This window comes from Sceloporus occidentalis, unplaced genomic scaffold (genome assembly GCF_023333645.1).
Source record: "Sceloporus occidentalis isolate IW3139 unplaced genomic scaffold, rSceOcc1.0.p SCAF_3, whole genome shotgun sequence".
Lineage (NCBI taxonomy): Eukaryota > Metazoa > Chordata > Lepidosauria > Squamata > Phrynosomatidae > Sceloporus > Sceloporus occidentalis.
This window is the reverse complement of record NW_028316983.1, coordinates 99360467-99388280: the sequence shown is the minus strand read 5'-3', so window position 1 is coordinate 99388280 and position 27814 is coordinate 99360467. Positions and strand designations below refer to the sequence as shown.

At 39.0% G+C, this 27814-nt stretch overlaps 1 protein-coding gene across 9 annotated transcripts in view; it reads left to right on the top strand.

Moving 5' to 3' along the window:
- The window catches only part of ZNF644 (zinc finger protein 644), a 66296-nt gene that overhangs the window by 13812 nt on the left and 24670 nt on the right, over window positions 1-27814 (top strand). For 7 of the 9 annotated variants that reach the window (XM_089515570.1, XM_089515576.1, XM_089515578.1 and 4 more), the window contains exon 3: window positions 7609-7667. The exons of the other annotated variants lie outside the window; for them this stretch is intronic. The gene's annotated coding sequence lies outside the window, so the exon portion shown is untranslated. The remainder of the gene's footprint in view (window positions 1-7608; window positions 7668-27814) is intronic. 9 annotated transcript variants of the gene reach the window in all.

The window sequence follows — 27814 nt, the reverse complement described above, 5'->3', positions numbered from 1 at the left end:
ACTGCACTTAGGGCGAAAAAATAAAATGCACAGATATAGGATGGGGACACCTGGCTGAACAAGACTACATGTGAAAGGGATCTAGGAGTCCAAGTAGACCACAAGTTGAACATGAGTCAACAGTGCGATGCGGCAGCTAACAAGGCCAATGCGATTTTAGGCTGCATCAATAGAAGTATAGTGTCTAGATCAGGGGTAGACAACCTTTTTGAGCCGGGGGCCGGGTTGCTGTCCCTCAGACAACTGGGGGGTTGGGGGGCGAAGCCAAAAAATAATTAATTAATTAATTAATTAATTTTACAAAAAATAAATATATAAATAAACCAGGACAAATGTAGGACAAAATTTTCAAATGGAAGACACTTTTTTTAAAAAATGGAGGACACGTGGAAAAATTTGTTGATTTTTAAAAAAATGTTAATATAAATGCATGTTTCTGAGGCTTCTATAGACAATTGCTCCCCAAAGGCCCCGGCAGCAATCGTCGACAGGACTGGGCTGGGGCCGGTCCCAAGGCCTTGCCGGGCCTCATCCGGCCCACAGGCCGCAGGTTGCCTACCCCTGGTCTAGATCAAGGGAAGTAATAGTGCCACTATATTCTGCTCTGGTCAGGCCCCACCTGGAATATTGTGTCCAGTTCTGGGCACCACAATTAAAAAAGGACATTGAGAAACTGGAGCGTGTCCAGAGGAGGGTGACCAAAATGGTGAAAGGTCTGGCAACCATGCCCTACGAGGAACGACTTAGGGAGCTGGGGATGTTTAGCCTGGAGAAAAGAAGGTTAAGGGGTGATATGATAGCCCTATTTAAATATTTGAAGGGATGTCATATTGAGGAGGGAGCCAGCTTGTTTTCTGCTGCTCCAGAGACTAGGACCCGGAGCAATGGATGCAAGCTGCAGGAAAAGAGATTCCACCTCAACATTAGGAGGAACTTCCTGACAGTAAGGGCTGTTCGACAGTGGAACACACTCCCTTAGAGTATAGTGGAGTCTCCCTCCTTGGAGATCTTCAAACGGAGGCGGGATGGCCATCTGTCAGGATGCTTTGATTTGGATTTCCTGCATGGCAGGGGGTTGGACTGGATGGCCCTTGTGGTCTCTTCCAACTCTATGATTCTATGATTCAAACAAATTGAAACTTTGTCCAGACAAGACAGAAGTACTCTTGGTCAGTCGTAAGGCAGATCAGGGAATAGGGACTTTGCCTGTGCTGGACAAGGTTACACTCCCTCTGAAGTCTCGGGCTTGCAGTTTGTGTGTGCTCCTGTACTCAACTCTGAGACTGCATGCTCAGGTCTCAGCAGTGACCAGGAATGCATTCATACAGTTAAAACTTGTGCTCCAGCAACGCCCATTTCTTGAGATATCAGATCTGGCTATGGTGACATGTGCCTTGATTGCATCCCATTTTGACTACTGTAACATACTGTATGTGGGGCTGCCTTTGGAAACTGTTTGGATACTTCAACGGGTTCAAAATGCCAGAGCTAGATCCTTTTCATTTGTTCAGCTTATAAACCAAGTATTACTTTTTCTCTATTTGTACGTTTCATTTTTCTGGCCTAGATGTAACTATCCTTGTTGAAATTCTTGTTGTTAGTTTTGGTCTGATCCTGTCCCCTGTGGTATTATTTCAGGAAGCTAGGGAGAAATATGGGGCCTTGTCATTACAGTTGTTCTGGAACTTGTAGGCAGTATGAATACCTTGAAGGTTCAGTGTAACATCTCAGATAAGCTCTCAGACAAGGGGCATAAGTGAGCTTAACTTTTGGCTGGCTCCTTGAAATAGCCAAAATATGTATCCTCTGCTTTTCCCTCCAAACTTCAGATTTACTCTCCATATTGGTTGTCTGGCTAGGTGTTATTTCATAGACATCTGTAGGAGGTGGAAAAGAAAAGGAAAAAAAAGATGAATGGCTGTGAGAACTGGAAGAGAGAGACTGGTGGTGCATTAAGCAAACACAGGTTTTGGAATATTTTAAGAAGAATGATACTCACAGGGTAGTATGGGTAATGGAGGTGGTTAGAAAGGTCCCTCACAGTGGCTCCGTGCCCATAGCAACAAGATATTGGATGGCCCAAATACATTAGAGGAAAGCTCTTGAGCTGGTTGTAATCACTCCCAAGAATCCCCTCTCACAGGGTGGAGACGTGTGAGACTTTGTCTTCCTAGGGAGCTGGTAGAGATGAAGCAAGTGAGTTGGAGACAATGGTATTAAAAAGAGAAGGTGCAACCAAACACAGACTAGAGCCCATTAGAAATCCTATGCAATGTTGATAGTGGCAGTGAAGAGATAGTTTACCACAACTGCATCTTCACAGTGTCATCTGGAGGAGCTGCTCTTCTTCTTCTTCTTCTTTATTTATATAGCGCTGTAGATTTACACAGCGCTGTACATACAATCAATAAAATCAATAAAAATGAAACCTGCCAAAGGTGTACATTTGACAAGATAATTAAAAAATACATATAAATAGATAATAATACAAGATAGAATTAGATAAAATAAGCAGGCAACAAGTTAAAAACATCAAATATCAAGTCAAATATGAGATAACAATAAAAAACAATCACACAATGCCTGGGAATGCTTCCCTGAACAATATAGTCTTGTTCCCAGCAAGTTACTGAGTGATCAGACAGAGGCCTTCTGAGTTCTGCCCTACTAGAATGTAGATCATTCAGTAACTTGCTGGGAACAATCTGCACAACACTGCAGACAAAATTATTCAGATCCACTCTGGTTACCATGCTGTAGATAATACACATTCAGTGGAGGTAACCTTGGCTCTGCTTGTCCCATGATGTTTGATAAGTTTCAGCCTGAGAATGCGGACAGAATTTTTGGTGATCTGAGACCCATTATGTGCATACTAGACCTGTGTTCTTCCTGGCTCATAAAAGCAGCCAGAGGAGGGCTGGCTGAGTAGGTGAGGGGAGCAGTGAATGCTCTGCTATGACAAGACAGATTCCCAGCCTACCTAAAAGAGGTGGTGGTAGTGAAGCCACTACTGAAAAAATCCTCCCTGGACCCCAATAATTAATAATGGATAATTATTGATCCAGTATCCCTAACTTGGGCAATGGTGGCCTTCCAGGGTCCATTTCAGTCTGCCTGCAGGCCTGATTGTGGAACAGAAACAGCTTTGGTGGATGACCTATACGGACAGTAGCACAGAGGTAGTATATTCCTATTAGTTTTGCTGGATCTTTCAGTGGCTTTTGATACTGTCAATCTACTGGGCTACCTCTTGCTGTTTTACAGCAGTTCTGGCCCTTCATGGAGGGGCAAACTCAGAAAGTGGTCCCTGAGGATTCCTGTTTGCTTCTCTAACTCATTGGCCTGTGGAGCCCCTAATATCTCAGTTTTGTCCCTCATGCTGTTTAATATCTACATAAAACTGCTGGCAGAGGTTATCTGGAAGTTTGGGGGTCAGTGTAATCAGTATGCTGATACCCATCTCTGTCTCTCCTGTCTTAACTCCAAGGAAGCTGTTTCACTTTCAAAGCAGTGTCTGTTGTCAGTAGTGGACTGGATAAGAACAGATGTTGAAACTTAATCCAGGGAAGATAGAGGTGCTCCTGGTCAGAAAGATGGAACAAGGAATAGGGATTCATCCTGTATTGAATGGGTTACACTCCCCTGCAATCTCAGTTTCACAGCTCAGGCATACTCCTGGATTTGAATTTGAGCCTGGATACTCAGGTTTCGGCAGTGGCCAGGAATGCATTTGTACAGCTAAAACTAATATGCCCGCTGTGCCATTTAACCAGATCTGGAAATGATGCATATGACTTCAGTCCTGTTTGGATTACTGTAATACATTTTACATGGGACTGCCTTCAGTAACTTCAGTGGGTCCAAAATGCTGCAGCCATACTGCTGACCAGGACTTGTTACAGGAAACATATACTGTATATGCTCATGTATAAGTCGAGGACAGTTTTGGGGGCCAAAATCATGGATTTTGATATGATCTGTGGATAAGTTAAGGGTCAAACACTGGAGCATGTTACAAAATATCCAAAGGGGGAAACAAAGTACCACTTCCCTCCCTAATCTCCTCTCTGGACTTCTCCCATGGGTCACAGTCTCAGCATGGAAAATGGGGAAACAAGCCTGGGGACACACACACACACTTCCCTTTATCAAAAGCATCTCCAAGGCTCATGGCTTGCAAAATGGGGTAGAACCCCCCTCTTCCCTTTACCACCCAGATTTCCAGGCTCATGGCTTGCAAAATGGGGTACAAAACTCTCTCCCTGCTTTCACCCCCAGATTTCCAGGCTCATGGCTTGCAAAATGGGGTACAAAACTCTCTCTTTCTCCCTGCTTTCACCCCCAGATTTCCAGGCTCATGGATTGCAAAATGGGTAGGAACTCCCCCCATCTTCCCTTTACCACCAGGATTTCCAGGGTCATGGCTTGCCACACAGGGTAGACCCCCCCCTCTCTGAAATTCAGCCCAAGGATTTCTAGGCTCATGGCTTGCAAAACGGGGCACAAGCTTGGGCATACCATATCTCTCTGCCCCTTGCCTCAGCAGCTGTTTGTTAGCTCTGGCAGCGAGGAATAACACAGAGAGAAGGAGGGAGAGAGAGAGGATGGGCACTTTTTAAAGGAACTTTATAAGCAATATTAACTTATTGCCCCATATATAAGTCTGCCCATGATTTCGGAGTCCATTTTGGGGCATACTTATAGTAGAGTATATACGGTAATTCCCAGTTCTATAAACCTGCTTAACTTAAGATATTTGGGGTTGGCTTTCTCTCTGTCCTGACAATACCACAGGTGGCTGCTTCCAGTTTGTGGAATTTCTTCTCCTGGGAGGCTTGGTTGGCCTCTATCTACTGTTCTTTCTCTGGCAGGTGAAGACTTTCTTTTATTTAGGCAGGCCTTGGGCTTTTAGGTTTCCATTAGTGTGGTAGAAAAAATCCTCCAATGGCATTTACTGTGATTTTATTTTATTTACTTTTAAACATTTTATTAACTGTTGTAATTAAGTGTTTTTATTATAACTTTTATTTAATATTTATAATGTTTATGCCAAACATCTATTTTCACAAGCTTTGTCTTTTCAAACTAATGTGCCTTTGGTCTCATGCCAGAAGAAAGGCAGGATTCAAAGAAAATAAACCTTCATGTTTCTTTGCTGTCTGAAAGAAGGCACCAGTGTAATATTGAAATGAGAATAATCTTGCTATGACATTCTATAGTAAAAATGCTAATGGAAATGGTGTTAGACAGCAATCTCTTTCAGTATAAGCTTTAGAAAAATGGAGGACAGTATGAGTTAATCATTGCCACCTTCAGGTTTAAAGAGAGAATGCAATAAGTACAGAATTTTCAGTGTTTGATACAAAAACAAAATGGCTACTAAACATTAATGCTGGTGCAGCCGTATTGCTGCTTGCTGTAATGTTTTGATGTGCTGCTTCTTCATCTTTCTCTTGATTTTGTTGTAAATGCTAAAATATATTGACAAGCATTACATATGGCTAGATATTTCAGCATATATTGTAATAAAAATGACATTGATCCTCCTGTTCCAGAAATATTTATGATGGTGAAAACACATCTGATTCATATCTATTAATATGCATGAGCTATAAGAATTAACCCTAGCTCTAAAGAAGCTGGATATCTGTGTATAAACCATTGTCCCTAAATAAAGGCTAGATTAAATTTTCTAACTATATTAGGAACACTGAAAGTTTTGCTGCAGTATGTTTAGCCATTTCATATGTATTCTTAAGCATAGTAAACAGATATGATGAAAAATAAGGGATGTGTACACTATTATAATAGACCTTGCAAATATGCTCTTCTCTGCTTGAAGTTGGTCTGCCACTCTTCATTTTGCCCCCTCCCCAAACTAGGTATCAAATTTCATAGCCTTAGTGGTGGATTCTTCTCTTATCCCAAGGTGAATCTGTATCTTTGAGGTAAAAAATTATTCTTTCAGATTATTCAGACAATGTCTTTTAATCTCTTTACCTTTTCCAAAAATTACTGTATTTTGATATACTCTATTTTAGGTGATAATGAATTTAAAGTTATTTGCAGACTAAGTTTTTCAGCATTCAGGCCAGATAAGTAAGGTTGACGTATGGTTTCTACATATCACAAGTATTCTGCACATTTTCAGAAGTTAGCTGATTGGAACAGATGCAATAGTGTTGATGGCTGAGTTGCCTAAAATGTCCCTAGCTGGGTTGTCTTTAGTAATGATAATGGTAGACATTCTGTGTATTCTTTCCCCATGTGCACCTGTAATTTCAGTCTGTGGCCTTTGTTGTAGATGTTTTACAACAGGTTTGGGCAGCGTGTGACCTATGAGCTTCATGTAGCCACTGTACACCAATTTTGAGGACCCCGAAGTCCCTAAACCAGCCCTATTAAAAATTGGTGGGATTTTCAGGTGATTTGTGCCCTAAAATCATGTAGGTACCTCCCAATGCATGCAAATCTGCTAAAATACACCATCACATCCCCACATGCACCCCATAACCATGTACTACTCCAAATACTTCTATTTTCTTTTGCAGCCATTCTCAGAATGGCAGTAGGAAGAGTTGCACCTTCACTTCCTGTTGCCGTTTTGAAAAGGTCTGTCAAGGAAATTGAAATACACTCATCCCTCCATATTTGCAGCTTTGATATTTGTAGATTTGATTAATATGTTCTCTCTAGGAATATCTAGGTCCTCCAGTGCAACTCTATGATCAACTTTAACTAAAGGTCACACTGAAAGACCTAGAGATTCCCAGAGAGAATACTCTACTAGGTATTTGTAGCTCCTCCAGTGCAGTTCTGTGGTCAGTGTCTGTTGGACGTTGACCACAGAGTTGCACTGGAGGATCTAGAGATTCCTGGACAGGTGTCCTCTCAGGTAAAAACATGGTGTTCTTGTTATTTGTGGTTTTTTTTTTATATTCATGGGCGGTCTTTGTGCCCCTAACCCTGGCAAATATGGAAGGACAAGTGTATTTCTCAAAACTGTGATAGAAAATGAAAGCACCCCTTTTCCTGTTGCCATTTTGAGAGTAGTTACAGAAGAAAATGGGAGTATTTGACCTTGTTGTGCGGAATGTTGTCCACGGGAGGTTTTTTGTGGGGTGGGAATTGGCCCCTGACCTTCATAAGTTGCCCATTCTCATTCTATAGCAAACAGGATTGCTGACTAATGCACAAATCCTTGAAAAGATTTTATTTATCTTGTGGCCATTGATATTTTGGCTTCTAGAATATTTCAGTTTTTCTTGCATAAAGTGATTGTGATCTTGTTAACAGTAATGGTTTTTAACTTCAGAAGAACTGAAATTGTGAGGAAATGTGTATATATGTCAGTGGAATGGAATACTCAAGATATTTGAACACCTGCATAATAATAGCATGTCTAAACCATTGAAAACTGAAGGAGTGAATATGTCTATATAGAACTTATTGTTAATGAGATAAAAAAAATACAAAGAAAATCTACTTTGTGGTTGTTTGTTAGTAAGAACAAATTAGTTACTGTCTCCTTGTGCAGCATATTTCCCTACTAGTACTATAAAACTACCTTAAAACAACTTCATAGTAAGTTTTTATATGTTGTAGGTATGTTTTGGCATTTGATCCCAACTTGCAGTTCAAAGTGTGAGAAGATGCAAGCTTTGGTAAGTAGCAACTAATATACCAGTGGATTACTATTCAGTTGAAATAATAACCAATAATGATTAATCAAAGTTGAATTGTGTCATGGACCACTGTGTTTGCACTTTTTTGTTATGGATATGTGAAGGACAGCCTCTTCCTCTACCAGCCTATTTGTGTTTTAAGATCTTCTGCTAAGGGTCTTCTGTGGACACTTTCTTTATCAGAAGTGTAATTATAAAGAACAGTTTCCTACCCAGTGGTATCTGGCTTTGAAATGTTCACTTTGCACCACATTCTGTCTTTTTCATACCAGGTTAAGGTATTTTCTTAGTTGGCCATGCATTTCAACCAATAATATCTTAGTATGTTTTATGTTTTTAACCATTGTTCTTGTTCCTAATGTTATATTGTTGTACTTAGCCTTCTCTAACATGAGACTTTCCAGTTGTTTTCAGAATGCAGCTGATGATTGGTCAAGTTGGCTAAGGCTGATAGACTTTGTAGCAAAATACATTTGGAGGACATCAGGTTGAGAAGAGCTCTATTACCACATTATTTACATATATGTGCAAGTGATGTATCTTACATTGTACCCCACTCTGAAATCTGTATTTTATGTTAGGGTATATATAGATTAAATAATATTCTAATGTCTGGATTTCTCTTCTACATAAATGCAGTGGGCCCTCCACATTTGCTGGGATTAGGGACACAGGACTTCTGTGAAAGTGGAAAAACTAAATTTAAAAAATCCACTATTTTTTTTACCAGTGAAAACACCTCTCTAGGAATGTCTATATCCTTCAACATAGTTTGATGGTCAGCGTCCACTGGTGGTTATAGAATTGTGCTGGAGGACCTAGAAACCAGTGTTGCCAATTTCCAGGGAATCCCCGGTTTCCAAGGTAATAAAAAGCCTTTCTGAGTAGTTTCCGGGTATAAAAAAATTATGGGGAATTTCCGGGGAATTAAACCTTCCCATTGGGTAATTAAAAGCCTTTCCGTTTATGGGAGTTATTTCACTCCCCCCCCCCCAAAATGGCCGAAAATGCCTTTCCCGCCCAAAAAATGGCCAACCCGGAAGGCCCTCCCCCTGACCCAGATGCCCTGGAGTATTTGGGGGCGTTTTGGGAATTTTCAGGGGGATTTCCTTCGAGGGTGATTGACGACACTGCTAGAAACACCTATAGAAATGTTCTTGCTAGGAATCTCTAGGTCCTCCGGCACAACCTCTGAGAAAGGTTGGCCATAGAATCACTCTGGAGGATCTAGACATTCCTAGAGAGAACATATTAATCAAATCCACAAATAATCAAATCTGCAAAAGTCAAAACCACGAATGTGGAGGGTCAACTGTAATTCATAATAGAGATATTAACCTACAGAATTGAAAAGTCAAAATACATAATACTATTTTATTAAGATAAAAGTTCTTGACTATATTCCCTATAAATAGTTTTGAATATAACTTGCTTCACTTATCTTGCTTCACAGTTACCTATGTAATTCCTTTTTTTTGTTCAAATATAACTTTCATTACACTAGTTTTGCATGTAAGTTTAAAACATTTTGCCAGTATCATTATAACCTTAGCTATGGATCTGGTTAATTACTTGCCTGGAACAAACTTGTGAATGGTAAACCTCAAGGATTTCTTTGTACTGGTGTTTTTTTAATGTACTGCTAAGGTGCTCGAAAAAGTTATGTTACATATATGTATGTCATCTAGCCAGCTAGCATGCTGAAAATAATGTACTGTTCTGAAAGATGTCTCCAATTGGAATATGATGTGTAGATAACAATTAAACTATTGTTGCTATCTTGCAAAAGTTTTCTGGGTTATTCTGCTTCCTTATGATGATAAAAAAAGAAAGGGTTGGCAGCAGTAGTTCCCTTAGTAAGAAATTTTGGACACAAGGAAATAAAGGATAATTGAGAGAAAAGAGGATGGGAAGAGAGAAGAGAAAGCAATGTAGTGACACAAGTTGTGTCAGATTAGATTTAGAGTTGAAGTTGTGGCTAAGGGAAATTTTTAAGGAAGTTTTGTGTTATGGAAGAACCTTATAGAAATGCATGGATAAGGAATAGATTCAGTGAAGCCTGATTAATCTTGCAACTATCCATACCACGTGGGATAACTGAAGGCAGAAAGAGGCAAATCCCTGTTTGAAAAACCATTTAAAATATTTTTGTGTCTTTGATTGTAATCTCCATTTAAAACCAATGGATAGAATAATACAATCAAAGTATCCCTCCCTCCAAAAAAAAAAAATAGACAAAAGAAGGAAGAAATATAAGGAGGTGATATAAGGAAGTGATATAGTTTGAGCACTAAACGCAAAGGGGAGAATTAACAGTTTTCACCTGTTACCTAAGTACTAGTAAAGGGAGTCTTGAGTATGCACAAGTAAAAAGACTAATAAGTTGTGTATTCCTCTGTTTCTCCATATAAGGGGGACTGTAATAATTTCAGCCATTTGTATAAACTTGGTTATTTATGAACTGGTAGTTAGAATGCTTTCTTGAATGGTGGTGAAGGTTAATATGGTAGAACATTTCTGCTTCTAATAAATTTCTTCTTTTTCTTCTACTGTTTCTATTACTACTGCTACTATTTCTATTTATTTCCATTCCATCTTTTCCAAGATTGGGGCGCAGAGACTTGCAATGATTTTTAAAAAATTGTTAAAAATCCATACAAAAGTTAAAACACAATTAAATAACAACCCCCAATTAAATCAGGTTAAAACATTATTAAAACACACACCCAATTACACTTATTAGCAGTATGCACCACATTATATAATCTCTCATGAAATGCCTGCTGGAATAGAAAGGTCTTTTCTTGCCTGTGAAAAGAAAGTAGGGAGGGTGCTAGTCTAACCTCTCTGGGAGGGGAGTTCCAGAGCCTGAGGGCAGCATCTCAGAAGGACCACAGAGAAGGACCACCCTAGCAGATCTCAAGAGAGTGGGCTGATTCATAAGGGAGAATACAGCAGTTACGATGACCACAGGGCTTTCCTTATGATGGTTCTTTTCTGTAATCCAGAAACATTGCTGTAACCCTTGGTCCTACTACTGGCCCAAATTCTTTTCCTAATATAGGCGTGTTATAAATGGCCATTTAGTACGCGCTCTGCGCGTACTAGGGTTACAAAGGGGCGTTCTAGGGTTAGGAAGGGTCTTATCTTCCTCACGGCCCCTGTCCCTAGTACACGCAGAGCACGTACTAAATGGCAGCCCCCGTCCACATGGGGGCCGCCATTTTGACATCTCGGATGCATAGCGTCCAGACGTGGCACAGCGAAAGTGATGCCGCAAGTGTGCGTCTCGCGGCGCCACTTCCGAGAGCCAAAAAGGAGCGCCATTTTGGCGCTCCTTTTTAGCTGCACCAGGAAGCCTCGTGGTCTGGCCACTGGGGCTTCTCGGCGCAGCTAATGACGGTGGCGGCAGACCGCCCGCTTTAGGGCGGTCTGTAACGCGCCATAGTCTCTTAATAAGTGACTCTGGGGTTCTGGAGGCTGCCCCTATGGGGTGGCAGGATGCTGCCCTTTTCCTGGCCAGATTGGGCTGTGGCAACCTCATACCACTGCCCCAATCTGGCCTTTCGAGGGTGCAAAAAGGAGCTGCAAAAAGCAGCCAGGATGGGCTCCCAGGATCCTTATCTTATATGTGTTTTAATATTTTGGTTCTGTGCTTATCATGTTTTTGATTAATTCAAACCACTCTTCTGTAAAGATTATTTACAGTCATATATTAAGTTTGTATCTTTTTACAGGTGGTTCGCAAATCGTATGGCTACTTAATGTATCGCCCTTCACTTGTTACAAACTATTTACTTTTTCAGTGTCCTCATTGAGTTTGTTTCAACTTTAACCTGTTTTCTAATTCTCTTAACACAAGTCCTTATAATGCCCCTTCATCTGGACTATGAATCCTGTGAAAGTCTGGCTCAAATCACAATTAACATTCCCACAGAACAAGGCTGGTATGAGCCACACTGAACTGGCTCTTAAAACTGTCAACTGATATGCTCATCCCTTTTTTCCACTTGTCCTCTCCTTTTATAGTCAGTCCTCAGACAGCCAACCTGACTCTGATTTTTTTGTTGGGGAAACTCCACTCTACCACTCATTCAGCAACAGCCACTCAAATAACCAAACAGCCTCTCAGATAACCTGGACCTGAGATGTGTAGGGATTTAAAGGTCATGACCAGCACTGAATTGTGTGTGGAAATGGACTGGCAACCAGTGGAGCTATTGTAACAGGGAAGTTGAGTATTTCCTGTAGCCAGCCCCAGCAATCAATCGGACTGTGGCTGTTTGAACCAGTTGAAGTTTCTGAACACTCTTCAAAGGCAGCCCCATGTAGAACGCAGTACAGTAATCCAAACAGGATGCAACTAAGACATGTGTCACTGGAGCCAGATCTGATGTCTCAAGGAATGGGCACATCTGGCACTTCAGCTTGAAGTGTGTAAAGCCACACCTAACCGCTGCTGAAACCTGGGTTTCCGGTCTCAGAGTTGAGTCCAGTAGTACATCCAAGCTGCAATCCTGCGTCTTGAGGGGGAGTGTAAACCTATCCAGCACAGGCTGAATGCCTAAAGCCTAATCTGCTTTTCAACTGATCCAGAAAACCTCTGTCTTGTCTGGGTTAAATTTCAGTTTGTTTGCTCTTGTCTAGTCCATTGCTGATGACAGGGACCCGTTTAGGAACAAATCAGCTTCCTTGGCTTGTGGTGGAAAGGAGTAATAGAGTTGGATTTCATTTGCATATTGGTGGCACTGAACTTCAAAACTCTGGACAGCCTCTCAGAACAGTTTAATGTGTTCATTAGCATGAAGAACAGAACAGAATCCTTGAGGAACCCCACAGGCCACCGGGTAAGCGTGTGAACAAAAATTCCTCAGCACCTGCTGGGTTCACTTTTGTAAATAGCATGGAGCCTCTTTGAAAACTGGTGTAGCTTTTATTGGAAAATAGTAAAACATAATAGTGTTGCAGAATCAAACATGCTGCTCATAGACCAGTAGTCTATCTAGTAGTCCAAGGGTGGCAAGCACTTACACTCCATTCATTTTGGTTGGCTAGTTCCCCGCTCCCACAATTTCTTACCATTGGCCATGTTGACTGGTTGTGATGGGAGTTGTAAGTCAGAACACCAGTAGGGACAAATATTCCCCAGGACTGATCTAGTCCAATATCTTGTTTCCAGGAGCAGCCAGTCTTCCAGATTTTTTTTATTTATTAAAATTAGTTTGCTTTGCCAAAGTTCAGAAGTGCAAGCAAGATTAAAATATGCAAAAACAGCAAACTGTTATCAAAATAACTTGGGAAAAGACTAATGAATGAAGTGTTAACATTTTGTAATATTTTTAAAAATGTTATTGTATCCTAAAATTATTTTTAATTAAAAAATATCAAGAGAAGGACTCATACAGATGTCCTTGCGAAGCCTGAAAACAGACCTAGTCAGGCCTTGATCCCACTGGTGCTTTGCCCCCAAAGTAGTTGCTATGCAAAATGTGCCCAGCAGCAACAGGCAGTCTTCTCTTACCTCCAACAGAGACCTACATCTCTCAGCTGTGGGTGATTGTGCTGTGTGTGCTGTGGAAGGTTTCAAGAGGCAGTTATGGAAAATTGAGATTCATATCTCAAGCAATGAAATTTTCAGGAGTGGCACCGTTTTTCCAGCAGTACATTTCCATTGAATGAAGCTAGTCCTTTGAGTATAGAAAATGACATGGTCCTGCTGGGAACGGAGATGTAGGCACCAAAAAAATTATGACAACTCCTTCGTCAGTTGTTGCTCCTTTAGTGATAGCTCTCTCTAACTGTGTGTTGCCCTTTTCTCTGTTCCACACCCTGGTGGACAAATGCATGTGTTTGCCCCATGACAGCATGTTCATTACCTTTCTTGCACGTTGGGGAAAGAATATCCAACCCCAAACTGAAAACAGAAATTCACCATATTCAAGCCCCATTGGCTTGAATGGTGATGCACACCCCATTTTGTCCACCTCTGTTTGCCACCTGTGAACAAGTGAGGGATGTGGACTTCAAGTCCGTGAAAACGGAGGGCGGCTGTATATTGTTTTTAAAAGCCTCAGATTATCTTAGACATTTAGCTAAAGAGAATAGATCAGAAAGACAGTTGATACTGTATTAGTGACAATATCATTGTGATGTGTCAGTTATACCAGAAACCTAACAGCAATTCTGTAATTGTGTTAATATATCTAATTGACCAAGCACTAAAGCTATACATTTATCCAGTTACCCAGTTATTTTCAGTGCAGGAGTGGTGATTTGACTGAGGTAATACTAGACAGTTCTCTGAGCCTTGGCTGAAGGCTTCATAGCTGATTTAAGATACTGAGATTAAAAGATTAATGCACCTAGACCTAGATCCTCATATTTTAAAACTTGGGGTTATTGTTTCTCAAATAGCAGTTGTTGGTTCCACCCAAACCTACAACATGCCACATGGTCAGTCATGTTTGAACTTGAGCACACTTCTAAGTATAGTTTGATACAGTAGAAGAGACTGTTTCTCAAAGAATAAGAAAGTAAAATATAACATTGACTTTCCAGTGGAAGAACAAGGAGGGATTCAGTGTAATCTTGCAAGGAAGAGAGTTTCAGAGTCTAAAAGGGCACACCCTCCTCAAAAGGCATTCTCCTATATTCCTACAAGACATCTTTATGATGGTTTTGGAACTGGGAGAATGTTCTTGAAATATTTCAGAGAATGGGTAGGCTACTGTTGGAGAAAAAAGCCCTTCAAATTTATCTCAGCCTTTCTCCAAATTTATTTGGAGTACAGGTATTTATAGAGAGCCAGCATGGTGTAGTGGTTTGAGCATTGGACTATGATTGGAGAATGTTCAGAAATGGAAACCGACTGGGTGATCTTGGGCAAGTCACACTCTCTCAGCCTCAGAGGGAGGCAAAGGCTCTGAACAAATATTTCCAAGAAAACCTTTTGATAGGTTCACCATAGGGCTGCCATTAGTTGAAAAACAACAGCGTGAAGGCACATAACACCAGGTTTTTACATAATAAGATAGAGCAGGGGTAGGCAACCTGCGGCCCTTGGGACTGGCCCCAGCCCGGTCCTGCCGCCGATTGCCGCCGGAGCCTTTGGCCTCTCGTGTGAGGGTGTGGGGCCTTTGGCCTATCAGGAGGAGGTGGGCAAGGGGGGGCAAGCGGAAGGCAAGGGGGGGCAAGCGGCAGGCAAGGGGGCAATTGTCTATAGAAGCCTCTGAAACATGCATTTATATTAACATTTTTTAAAAAATCAGCAATTTTTTTAGCGTGTCCTCCATTTTTTATAAAAAAGTATCCTCCAGTTGAAATTTTTTGTCCTACATTTGTCCCGGTTTATTTATTTATTTATTTATTTATTTTAAAAAAAAAATTAATTATTTCTTTTTTGGCTTCGGCCCCCCAGTTGTCTGAGGGACAGCAACCTGGCCCCCGGCTCAAAAAGGTTGCCTACCCCTGAGATAGAGTGCACCCTTCATATTGTCAGGCCAGTGATCTACGGATTTCACTGTCTGCAGATTACGACACCCCATATTCAAAGGTGGTACATGTATGTATCTACACTAACATGTTAGTGTGCATGTTGCCACCATGGCATAATATGGGGGGGGGTGTCTGTCTGCATTTCAGGTATCCTGTAAGGGAGTCCCAAAAGCGAACATGTGCAGATGGGAAGGGTCCACTGTACCGATAGCATGCCTCTTTTGGTCTCGCTATAGATTATTTATTCTGTTTTGCATTGTGCTGCTCTGTGTGTTTAAACTAATTGTATTTCCTTATTTTTTTAATCTTGTAAACCACCTTGTAGAGATAGAATAGTCTGAAAGAAGGGTTAAAAATCTTTTTAAAGTAAATTTGTTGGAAACTAAAGAAGCTACAGCATAAAATCTTGCTTTTGAACTTGCTAGGTTTCATCCAATTAAAATGGAGTATAAATAAAATTAGTAATAATACTGTACAGTTCAATTTTAATAGCTTTTAACCATTTTAAAGTTGGTTTTAAATGGTTTTAAATATTGTTAACCATTTAATTATACTTTAATGTTGACTTTTTCTGTTAAACTCTACTGTAGTTATTTTAATTTGTAATCTGCCTTGGCTCCCACTTTTGGGAAGAAGGTGGTCTAGAAATAAAGATTGTTATTGTCATTGTTGTCATAATCAGCAACAACACTTTTTGTTGATATTAGAATAACTTTCTGAATTTTGTTTACTTACTTTAAATATTGGCTTTTCCTTTAAAGTTCTTGATTATCCTTTCATGGCTGATCATAAAATATTTTTGGTCTTTGCAGAGAACAAGTTCCACTTTGTGGGGTAGATTGAATTATCTTCTAGGAGATAGGATGTGGCTACCACTTGGTGGCAGTACTTTGCTTCAAGATAAAGTCTATAAATATTATAATGTGGAAAGTGAGTAATTATTTGCATGAAAGGGACCTGCATATGGATTAGACAAAGTCAAAATATTTGTTAGTTAGAGAATTAAGTGGATTTGAATGTGTAGTTTTATGCTTTTCGCATATACTGTCCTGGGCCAGAAGCAAGGACATACACACTAGCTGTAGTTTTAGTTGGTAGTCTTTGGCTTGCCTGACTTGACATTCCATCTCTTCTTGATCAGTTGAAATACCTGTAGTTCTAAACCCCTTCTCTAAATCTGCCATGTATAAATTTGATTTTAAAAAATCAGTGATTTAATTTTTAATGATTTTTTTAAAAAAATTTAATCAGACTCTAAAATTTTCTTAAAACAGTTTAAAATAGAGAGCCAAAGTCAAAGGTGCAAGTATATATATTCATTTTATTCAGTGACTGAGTTAACATATTTGGAGGAGAAGGAATCTGAATATAAATTCAAGGGGTCCCATTTTTAAAAAGTATTTTGAAAATAATCCAGAAAAATTGTTTAGTGTATTCTAATTCTAAACCTAAATTCTAATGTAGCTTACATATATAAATATGTATTAAGGTATATTAAGCCCCTTTTCACTTGCTGCCCCTCACTCCTGGAACCTTCTTCCTCCACAAGCAAGAGTCATCACTTCTTTAACCAGCTTCAAAATGGAGTTGAAAACCATCCTGTTCAGAGAAGCCTTCCCAGGCATCGCATAATTGTCGCTTACTATCTGATGTTCTGTTGTTGACTGTTTATCGATCCATTTCCTGTATTGCTATGTACTGTATATGTATTATCCTACTTGTGAGTATGTATTTTCCCTGGATAATGATTAACCTTCCATTTTGAAGCCAAGCCCTCCCTCCTGTCCATCTGCCTTGGTCCAGGCCTCGGAGGTTGAGAGGAACTGCAGGACCTCTTACCCTTTCCCGTCACCACTCCCTTCTCCTTCTGTGTCATGTCTTTTTAGATTGTAAGCCCGAGGGCAGGGAACCGTCTAACTAAAAAGATTGCATGTACAGCGCTGTGTAAATTTACAGCGCTTCATAAATAAAGGTTAATAAATTAAATGGTATTATACATATGCTAAAAATGATTGCATAGAAATCACCCTCACTGATGATTTAAACTGATTTAAACCATGAAAATTGAATCATTCAGAGAAGCACTTTAAATTATGTTCACACATTGTTCGCACAATAAAATGTTTCCTCTTTCCAAAGGAACTGACATTAATACATGATCTGCATATATATATATATATATATATATATATGCATATATATATATATATATATATATATATATATATATATATATATATAAATATTTAAATGTGAGGAGAGAAGAACAAATTATTCTTTCCTTCCATAAGCTCCAGCTACCGTGGCCAGTAATCATGGAAGATGGGAGATTTTGTTGAAATGATCCAGGGCCTAAGGAGATGGGCAAGATAGCATGGGCCAGGCCAGTGCCATCCTGCCCCTGGTTCTGACCCAGGTCAGTCCCTGGGCCTTTCTAGCAAACACCCACATGCTGCTGTGCCATGGACCCACTGCCAACACATACCCCTTGCCTGCCTCTGCCTCTGAGAAGACCCTCATTGCAGCCCATAAGGGCAGAAAATGGGCACCTGGCTAAATCCATGTGGCCATGCACCCCCATTTGATGATACAGGCTGTGATGAGGGGCTTCTGAAAACATATGATGGGGGAGACAGGTGTGGGGCTGTGTGGTTTGCCGGCTGTTGCTGAGGAGTTTCAAGGAAGCTCTAGGCAAAAGCAGACCTATATGTCCCAGGCTAAGGCCCCTTTGGGCTGGAATCAGTACAGAATTGCCAGATCGGCATCTGGACAGGCAGATTCCAGCCTGGGGCTAATGGCCTGCATTGTCCATACAGGATTATGTGAAGCTGGGGTGGGTGGTCATGGGCTTTTTGGCTCCTGTGTACAGAAGGCAAATATTTGCATATCCCTGAGCCATTATCTCTTGCCCTAAGATAAAACTACAAGATAGAATTATTACGTAAGATACAGTATTTCTCTGTGAAAATAGTTTGTATGTTCATTTGACAGTTGTTAAGTGGTAAGCTACAAGTAGTGTAAATCTGTGAATCAGCTCTAAGTATTTATAAATTGAAAACTCTTTATGTTTGCCTAGTGTTGTACTTTTAGGAGTCTTACTGAATTAAAGATGCACCTAGACTGTCTGGGTTTGAATCATTTGTACAAAAAAATTAATTGTTTTCAGAATGTGTCCATTTTTTTAAAAAAAAATTGTGACATCAAATAGAAACTTCTTCCATGCTCTTAGTTTTTGTTTATTTAGCAGATCATGAATACTTTACACCTCCCAATTTTTAACAGTATACTGTATGAATAGTACATAAGTAGGTCTTCTTTGTTCTTATCACACCTTGAAAGTGAAAATACCATATACACTTGTCTATAAGTCAAAAAAATTATACCCAAAAATTGACCCCAAAATCCCAGGTCAGTTTGTTTACAGGTCAGTATGATAATGTGATAGCAGCTCTTTCAGATTTCCCCATGTGGTGGGGAGAGCACTTTCTTTCTCTCTTGAGCCAAGCAGAAAAAGTCCTGGGTAATTGATTGCTGTTAAACAGCGTCCCTTTCCCACCTGTGCTGCCGCTCTCTTGGGAGTGAAGTCTGAAACACTGAAGCAGAAAGTGTCATGGCAAAATCCATAATTTTGGTCCCTGCCCTCGATTTATACATGAGGTCAACTTATAGTCGAGTATATACAGTACGCCTGCTTTGAATGTTTTCCAAATTAACATAAAGAACATAACATAAGGATATGGCCTCAAATTATTGAAATCTACACTGAACAGATTGCAGCAACTATGCATGAAATATTTGAGTACGTAATAAGCAAAACCTTATTTGCAGGTTGGATTATTGTTGAATTTCAGTAGAGGAAATTGCTCGTTATTTGCCACTGAAAAGATACTCATTTTAAAGATGGTAATGTGACGAAGATGTAGCTGTGCTAATCTCTAGCAGCATAAAGAGGAGGAAAGGAGGTGGAGTGAGAAAAAAAAGAATGTAACTGCCCTTTTAAGACAAACAGTTTTTTTATTTTTGCATGAGCTTTCATGGATATAGACCCACATCTTCAGATACTTCTTCACTCTGTACTACATCTGTAGAAGTAGGTTCATATCCATGAAAGCTCATGCAGAAATAACAACTGGTTAGTCTTAAGGGTGCTGCTACATTCCTTTCCCCCTGCATTTCCCTTTCCTCTTTCCATGTGACAAAAGTGCATGTTAAAAGTTCTTAGTTTGGAAAATGCATTTTCTGGTTCTTGATGTTTTATTACTCTAAATGGAAAAGTGTAGTGTTAATTTAGCTTGTGGCACTTTTGCCTTTTGCAAATAGGTTGGTTTTGTTAATGGAACATACATAATACATCCTATTTAAGTTCAAAGACAAGAACTTATCTTTTTATAGTTAAATTTTAAAGTCTCTGGTTTTGTTCGGTTTTAAAGTACTTGCACCTGTTATTAAAAAGTGCTTAACTTTGTTTTAGCCTTTAGGCTGCAGAATCAAATGAACTTTTTTGTGTAACACGTCTGGCAGTTACAAGTGTATAGTCTCAGCTTTGGAGAAAAGGGGAATACTTTATGTGTGCTCAGAGGTGGGAATTAATTCAATAAATGCTTTAGGGATTCTTAAGTGTACTGTATATTTTCCATTCCAGAGTACTTGTGGAAATGAATAGTACTTAATGTTCAAAACCTTTCTTTGAATATTAATCACTTACTTTAGTGATTAAAAGTGTGTCTCTTTGCGTTAACTACTCCTGTACCTCTTTGTCCAAAGCCATGTTGATTTGCAGGTCCACACTAAAACACAGGTCATCACCAGCCTGGTGCATACTCTCATATGATCATGATCATTTTGTAAAAAAATAATAATTCTGAGATACCAAACTGTTATCCACTCTGCTAATGATTTCTAATTATTCTTTATGCATTCTTTGCCGGGAGAAAGGTGTGATAGAAATGAAATAAATAAATTATGCACTTTTTAATCTAAATGACTGGTCCATTATCAGCCCTTGATGTGAATTTTATGAACAATCTGACCTTTCTGAAAATTTCTTACAGCCATTCTCTATATAACCAAAAGCAACAAAGCCATTTACTATACGATCTCCTCGCCATCATAGTATAATTTAGAGCTGTAACCTTTTTTGGGTCATTTTGATTAAAAAAACAACCCTTCAGTGTTATAGTTTGTATGTCTCCAAATTTCTTTAGTAAACCACTTCATCTCTCACTGTTCAATTAGTTTTTCACAGTAGATAGTTTTGTGATATTAGAGGAAGGCAAAGGCAAACTGTCTCTGAACAAATCTTGCCAAGATAACCCTGTTATAGGTTCACTTTAGGGTAGCCATAAGTCAGAAACTACTTGAAGACACACAACAACTGTCCTTGAGTCACTTGTTTTTCTTCAGTTTTACACAGCAGTGCTATTTCTTTGGCAAGGTAGATCCAAATAATGGTTGGGTTTTATATTTTTAGGGTGAGAACAGACATACATTGTCTTTGTACTTTTGATACAGAAGTCTGAGAACTTTATACCCCTAGAATAGCTAGGTAATCTAAGAAATTTTGTTTAACACCTCCTCTATTCTATTTTACATCTGATTGCAGAATGCAGACATGGACTTTTGATCATGTCTAGAAACATTCCCCCCCCCCCCCCCCCCCATTTTGAAGCTTAATAACAGTCCTGATTAAAGTCTTGGCTCGGCTCGTGCCTTTTCACTTCAGGCCTGAATAAAGGTATTATGCTACTGGTTATTTTCGATTTTCTTCCAGAGGATCAGTGTGCCTTTCTATAATTTTAGTCTTTTGTGTATGATTTGCAGTGCTTACAAACATCTAATTCACTGACATACTTATATTTTGTTGATTAAAATGATTCATTATCACTTTTGTATGGAAATTGATGTTAGTTGAGAAAAATATTTGTGCATCATGTCCTTTCCCGACTTGTGATCTTGGGTTGTGCAGCAAACTAAGCATACTCAGAATTCTGTTCTGAATATCTTAGACAAATGAACACTTGCTTTTGACTCCCACCAGTTTTGTCTTAATTGCCTATTGAATCCAATAGACAGAGGTTCCTCCAGGTGTTCTACCTTGGTTTAGGTTTATATGAATAGTAAGCATGCTTAATTTGAGGAGAGCCTTTGCCCTACTCTGGGAAGGAGAGAAGGCTTTGCACTTAATAGTAGTCAGATAAATACTGTAACTAATTTTAAAACCATAAGCATGTATGTGCTGGAGTGATTATGACTGTGTGTTCAGGCACAAAATTGGATGCACCAATCCCTTACCAATATCCTTTTGCATTTTACCACATATCTTTAAAAAAACATGGTATGCTGGAAATATGGGAGCAAACATATGGGAGATGTGAGGCAAGTCTTAGGAGTCATCAAACACTCATTTTCATCTTCCATCCCTCCCTCCCTTTTTTGAAATCCCACATGATTATCTCTTTTTTAATCTGATATGGTGGGTTGGCAGTACTGTTTGGGCTTGTGGGAGTTTTGGGGGGGAGGGGGGCAATGCCCTCCCTCCATTTTAGAAACCTGCCATACTGTGGATTCTAGAGAAGACATGTATGGTTAGTGTCATGGGAATGACTAACACATTGCTATTTCTCCCTGTTTTTAAAAACCTTTCCTGGTTTATAAACCTGGCATGCTAGAGATGTTGGAGAAATAATAAATGTATACATAGGCTAGGTGTCCCTGATTCATTTATGTTTCAATTTTTTAAAAATATATATTTCTAGTGAGCTTTTTGTGCAATAGAATCCTGCTGGAATTGAAAAATGCAAGTTCAAAGGGGAGTGCTTTTGTCTCGTTGGAGTTAGTCTTTCATCTCTGTTCTTTCCATTCATGATCCTGAAGTTACTTGACCCATTTTGCTTGTCTTGTGTACTGGTTTGTGCCTGAAATAGAAAAATGTGGGGTTACAGAAATGTTTTTGATATTGTATGAGTTAGTCCATATTTTCTGCTTTACCTGTAAAATCTTGAAGTCACTTGCCTCTTATAGGAAATATATTCAGGTGTAGCTGTGATGGCAATATAGCAAAGTTCAGTAACATCCAAAATCCATAAAACAGTGATACCTTTATTTAACTGTCCAAAATGCACAAAATACATGATGCAAGCTTTCAAAGTAAATATCAATGATCTTTTTAAGTCTGTGACCACGATTGTCATTTTTAATTTTATTTCTCCTGTATAAGTTTTAATACCTTTGCCTGATGAAGAAGCCAATAGAGCTTTGGAAGCTTGCATCATGTATTTTGTGCATTTGGGTTGGTCCAATAAAGTTATCAGTGCTTTGTGGATTTTAGATATTATTGTGCTTTGCCTCTTGCAGTTACTCTGCCTATCATTGGCTGCATATAGACATGGCTCCAGCTACAGTTAGCTCCCTTATATTGTGCCTTAGTGGGCCGTAGCTACCACTTTATAGTCTCTTAATTGTTTTAAACATTTTAAAAGTTATGTGTAGGTCCAAAACTTCCCAGTCCACATGCATAATGTGCCTTATGTTAATGGTATAGCTATTTTACCTCTACTGCATAGTGCTGTGTGCGAAAAGTGAAACTACATAATTGATGATTTGTTTGTTTAGGGAATTTTTATGTTGTGCAAAAGGAAGCATGAGAACTGCTATACAACCTGTCTGTTATAACATTGTACAGCTCTAGCCAGTGCTTTTGCCAGCACTTGAAGAAGCATTTGCAGAACAGCACTTGCGGCTGTTTTCCTTCTGCTCATGGTTTTTTGGATCCAACCCATGGTGCTTCTAATTGATTTTGACAAACCTTTAATGCGAGTGGGCTAGTAGACACTAGAATAACATTTAATTTGGTTATGTGGTTAAATGAGCTAGCATTTGAATGAGGACACTGTTATAATTTGTTTAGCCGTACTGCTTAGAAAAGGTTGCCATTATGAGGGAGATAGTCAGTGAATATTAACCTACTTGTAGTAAACAGAATTAATAATGTACATAAAAGAAAAAAATAAGTACATTAAAAAAAACCTTAATGAACAGAAATTGGGCAGCATAGATATGACAGGAAGGTTGAGTCTAAGCTGAATTGTGAGTGACCTAGGAAGTTTGCTCAGAGGGGATTGCAGAATAATTATGTTAATATGCAATTATCACCTCATTTCTTCTGTAGTAACCTCAAGATGTAGTGTAGTAAGGGTGTTATAGCAAGTGCTGATAGTTTGCAGAAATACTGATGTTTGAGATTTCCGAGACAATAAGATTAGCCTGAGGCATTTAAGTGATGATCTGTCATCTTGGAGACAGATTTGACCTTTTTGCTTCATTTCTTAAAGCTTACATTATAAGGCTACAGGCAGATATAGCTGCAGAACTCATTAAGATTTTTTAAAAAGAAAATGAAATCTTTATGCAAAAGAGGGTATTTTAATGGAATTTGGGGGTTTTTTTGTTTTGTTTTTGTAAGGGAGAAAGGACAAGATGACACTTAGCCAGAGTGTACTGTTCATAATGGGGTAATATTGTACCTGAGAGTAAGCTTCACTAAAAAAAGTGGAACTTACTTTTGAGTACGATAGGATTTAATTGTAAACAAGTAACAAATTTACATTTGTTACATTTGTTTACATTTGTTACTGGTACATCTTTAGTGTTTGCCAAGACAGATTCCATATTTTATTACAGCATAGTCGCAGTGTAACAGCCCAGTTTAAATGGCTTCATAGTAGTAGTAGTAGTAGTAGTAGTAGTAGTAGTATTTACAGTATTTATACCCCACTCTTCAGCCCTAAAGGCTCTCAGAACGGCTTACAATTACTATTTTAATTAGACGGTTCCCTGCCCTCAGTCTTGCAATCTAGTAGTAGTAGTGATGATGATGATGATGATGATGATGATGATGATGATGTATCTAATCCATTGTTCATTTCCCATCTCAGTCTAAAGGGAGAGGTGGCTAATAGTAATAGGAATTATTAATAGCCACCTCTCCCTTTAGATTGAGATGGGAAATGTACAAAGGATTAGATACATAATACCAGTTAAAAGAGTATATATAATTAATACATGTTAAAAACAATGCATACTTTAAAATCATTTATTTTAAAAAAAATATCTCGGTAGATTATCTGCTGTTTTAAACTCAGAAAGATTCTGAGTTTGGTAGATCATTTTACAGTCTGGGAACGGGTAAGAGTTGTCAGCTTAGTTCTAGTGGACTGAAGTATGTCCCTGGGGACTTGAGGGTACAGGGTGGATTATATAGAAGAAGGTGAACCCATAGGTAGTCTGGGAACCCAAATCAAGTAGAGTTTTAAAACTAGTGACTAACACTTTCTGGAATCCAGAAGGATCCCTTATTCTTTGAGGGCAGATCTTAATAAATCCAGTTTAGGGGCATATAGCAGCTGTGATACTAATTGTAAAATGATCTGCCCATGGGAATGTGAAGGTATTCATCTCCACCCACAACAGTGTATTCTTATTTTGAAAATACCTTTTATTTCTATGCTTAGTGAGTGTATTTCTGCCTACAAACATGTTCAATTTTATTGAGTGGAAATATAGTAAAAAGTATTTTCTGGTCTGAAATTGCTTGAATTGTTTAATTAATAAATCAAGGCCAAAAGCCTTACTGAGGGGGGAAAACATACTATCCTTTTGGAAATGAAGCTTATTACATATTTGCAAAGACTTCTGATACTTGCAATCAGATTACATTTAAATCCTACTGAATAGAATTGAACTTATTTCCAAGTAAACATAGGCTTAGATGGTCTGCACTCTTATTCCTAGCTTTAAAATTATAGAATCATAGAATCATCTGTGTGTGATTGTAGTATCATAGTGTTCCATGCAGGTGCACTTGCTATCCATGGATTCAAACATCGGCAGATGGCAAACCTGTGTTGTCACCAGTGGCCGTGCATGCATGTGGCTGTGCCACCATTAGGGACAGCTCACATTGTCACATTGTTCCGTGGTGGTGCATGAATGTGGCCATGCCATCATTATGTTCTGTTCCACCAGTGGCAGTGCAGCAATGTGCATGCACCTCTATGAGACAATAGGAGCTGTCCCTAATGGCGGTGTGGCCACGTGCATATGCAGCCATTGGAGGCAAAGTGGATTTGAGCATCCGCGGATTTTGGTATCCAGGTGGGGTGGTGATCCGGAACAGATCACCCGTGGATATCGTGGGCCGACAGTAATAAAATTTTGTTTCACATGGCTTGCCTCCCTCTCTTGCTTGGGAAACATCCAAGTAAGGACTTACCTGTGACAATATGCTTATGCAGTTGCTGGTTATGCAGATAGTTGCACCTTTCTAGAGCTTGTGCATGGAAGCATGCACCAGTAAGCTGGTCTGAGTAGTACAGTGTGTGGCTTAGCCAAGTACACCCCTCACCAAGCCAAGAGATCAAAAGAAATCATTCACAGCTGGAGAGAACCTGGCTGAGCTTCTGGAATAAAAGGTTTATTAACTGGGACATGCTTATATTATGACTCTCCCTTTTCCTCCCCAGCCAAGATCCCATGTATATATGCCAGTGCACCTTCCTTTTCTGTTGGTGTTACTTTGTATCCTGGCTTGAGTTTTCCCATGCACAATTTTCCCCCCCAAAATTAATCCTAATGTTGAAACAGCATGCTGTAGTCAACTGGAAGTAGGCCTGCAATTTGCTTTGCAATTTTGTTTGTCTCATACGTAGCACTTACTATGTGTGTATGTATGTATGTGTATATATATTATATATATTGAAGCAACGTTGGCAAAATTGCTTTGACAAATCAAATAGCTCCATATTTTGTGCAGGTCTAAAAATGCGGGATGTCATGTAGCAAAATGTATAAGTGATATTAGAAACGTAACTCAGATCCACTAATGCAAGAACAGTAGGCCTTTTATAAACAATGTTGTCATTGCAATTTAAACTAGTGGTGAGATCTACACAGCAGTGTCCCATAATCTATTTAGTGCTTTAGGGCACATTCAGAGGTGTCAGAAATACCCACTAATAGACACAAACATTATAAAGCTTGCTATTGGGATTGCATGGTTTAAGTTTAACTTCTCATTTACTTAAACGGGAAGACTATAGTTTACTATTTATGACCCCTGTGAACTGTTAGGATTGGAACTGCTCCCATGAATCATTGCCAAGTCAGTCAAATAGGCCTGATTGTATGTTAACGAAATTCTCTTTAATATAGACAAAAACATTACATTGTATAATTATCTACAAACAGTATTGTTTGTAATAGTCATATATTTGAAACATTCTTACATAGAGAAGTAACCCACCTTGTTATCTTCATACAGACTTACGGAAGCTTTTCTTACAGTCATTCTGATCATGATAATTGCAGTCTCCAAGCAAATATGATATTCTTAGCTTACCACCCTGCTGTTCAGGGGGTACCAACAAAGTTGCTTTAAGTGGGAAGCGTCTGTTCTTTCTCTGAACCCCTAACACCAGAACAGATGGGTAGAACATGGAACATGAAAGGTTTTACCTCAGAGGTGGTAACAGTGAAGCCACTCATTAACACTGAATTTACCACTTCGTTAGCAACGTTGCTTCCTGTTGAGAAAAGCTAATATAGACGCTCAAATTGACTGAGCATACATTTCTCTACTTCTCAGTGTGTAATAAGCTGGAGAAAATACAAATCTTGGTTCTGCACAAGCATATCCTAAAACCTGTAACTTAATTTCTGTATTTAGGTTCAAAGGTCAGATGTGAGATATTTGGACCTTACTTTTTATGACACCAATGATTTGATGTTGCTCTTTCATGCCCATTTTAAGACTATATTCTAACTTACACTGGATGTTGCATTGTCACCATAATGATGAAAAAAAATGTATTGAGAGCCCTTTGTAGAGCTGTGAATATAAAAATACAGTGAATACTGAAAGTGGAAATAGTAATATTAGGTAAGTTTGTCTAATTGCAAAAGGTAAGGAAGGCCATAATATATATTTTTCAACAGTGCAAGAGATTGCATCCTTAAATATTGTTTTAATTTGAATAGTATCAAAATATTAATTATTCAGTATTTAAAGTACACTGAAATTTGATATATATTTTCCTGAAATTAGAGGCCTTCATTAAGAGTATGCAATGCATATTACAGTCGGCCCTTCATATACATGGATTTTTTATACACGGATTCAAGCATACATGGTTTGAAAATGTTAAAAAAACCTATAAATTTCAAATATCAAACCTTGATTTTCAATTTTTATAAGGGACACCCTTTTGCTATGTCATTATATTTAATGGAACTTGAGCATACATGGATTTTGTTATACACGGGAGATCTTGGAACCAAACCCCAGCGTATAACAAGGGTCCACTGTATATCTTGTATTTGTGTGTGTGCCTTCAAGTCATCTGTCAACTTATGGCAATGCCATGAATTTCATATGGTTTTCTTAGGCAAGAAAGATTCAGAGGTGGTTTGCCATTTCCTGCTTCTGAAATATAGCCTAAGAGCACCTGATACTTATTGCAAGTGTTGCATCCCAGTACTAACCATGCCTGACCCTATTTAGCTTCCAAGAACAGATGGGATCTTGTGCCTTCAAGTTATTTAGAACTATGTGCTATATATTATATAACAGTACAGTA